Source organism: Austrofundulus limnaeus, unplaced genomic scaffold, assembly GCF_001266775.1.
Source record: "Austrofundulus limnaeus strain Quisiro unplaced genomic scaffold, Austrofundulus_limnaeus-1.0 Scaffold37, whole genome shotgun sequence".
Classification (NCBI taxonomy): Eukaryota; Metazoa; Chordata; class Actinopteri; order Cyprinodontiformes; family Rivulidae; genus Austrofundulus; species Austrofundulus limnaeus.
In genome coordinates, this window is record NW_013952439.1 from 2,572,724 (window position 1) to 2,574,272 (window position 1,549).

At 34.5% G+C, this 1,549-nt stretch overlaps 1 protein-coding gene across 2 annotated transcripts in view; it reads left to right on the plus strand.

The window, feature by feature from the left end:
- The window catches only part of LOC106516448 (seizure protein 6 homolog), a 126,172-nt gene that overhangs the window by 87,417 nt on the left and 37,206 nt on the right, over positions 1–1,549 (plus strand). The gene's annotated exons all lie outside the window — the stretch shown is intronic.

Genomic DNA, 1,549 nt, shown 5'->3' on the forward strand with positions numbered 1-1,549 from the left:
TCCCAAGGTTTAGCTCACAGGCACTCATTGCTTTAGATATTTTATATTGTCCAGGCAAGGCAACGTTATTAGACTTGTCAAAAAAAGAAAAGAAGAAAAATCCCTGAATGGAACTCTGGACATTTCTTCCTCAAAGAATGTTTACACAAACCCCAGCTACAAGAAAGTTGAGATATTGTGTAAAATATAAATGGAACAAAATGCACTGATGAACAGAGAAGACCAGTTGTTGGAATTTTTGAGAGGGTGTTGTCCAATTATTGGTTGATGAAAGATTCTAGCTGTTCTTGCWGGCAGGGCAGTTGAGCACCTAAACTCTTTCACTGCGATGCCATGGATTCTGTTTGAGGTTTCTTGTACATATTGAAATATGTTAGGCCTTCTTTTAAAATTATATTATATGGATGGATAATATGTTTTAAAACTTGTGTTTTAAAACTTGTATGCACTGATCTGCATTGATGATACCTTTAGAGGCCCTAGGCACTAATGCACCCCTGTACTATCACAGAGGCAGATTTTTGAACTGTGAACTGATAAAAGGCTGAGTGGTTTCTCTCCTCTAGTACAGAGGACAGGGTATACATGGTTTCCAAAACAAACAAACAAAAAAAGTTCAAATTTTGAATCTAAACCGAAGAAGAGTTTTGCACTTCACCATTTTACATAAGCTTTGACGTAGTGAAAACAACATGATGGATTTCTGGATGATGTTCCCATGTGGCTTTTTTGCATGATAAAGCTTTACCCTGCATTTGTGGATGGCACGGCAAACTGTGTTTACAGACAGTGATTTGTGGAAGTGTCCTTGAGCCTGTGCAGTGAAGTCCATAACAGAATCAGACCTGTTTTCATTGCAGTGCCGCCCGAGGACCCAAAGATCACAGCCATCCAATATTGACTTTCAGCCTTGTCCTTTGAGCTGAAAAGTTTCTTCAGATTCTTGAACTCTTTTAATAAACTATTGACAAATTATATACCCTTATGGACTGTAGACAAAGGGATAATCAAAGCATTCTCCATTTTTCATTGAGGAGTATTATGTGGAAACTGTTTCATAATTTTTACACATTTTTTTAACAGACTAATGAACGTTTACCCATCTTTACTTCAGAGTTTCAGCTTCTCGAAAATGCATTTTTAAAACAAATTCTTTAGACAAACCTGTTGGAAATTTACATATTTACTTGAAAAATACTCCTCCAGCTGTTACTTATCTGTACAACTCCAAAATGTGGTACCAACAGTTACAAATTTGTCATAATAACTGTCCCATTTTGAATCAAGTGTAGATTTATAAACTCCAATCACGATTTTTTTGTTTACTTATATTTACACAAATCCCTCTGGGTTTTTTTTTTAGAATTGTGGTTGTGCATCAAATAAATTTACATTTGTGGACATTAAACCAGAACTAAAAGTAAGATAATTTAGCTTTTTCTATTTTATAATATGTAAATGTATATTTAAAGTGCTTTCAACAAGTTTATTGCATCATATAAAAAGGCAATGACACAAAAACATAAAAAACACATAATCAACTTAGAGA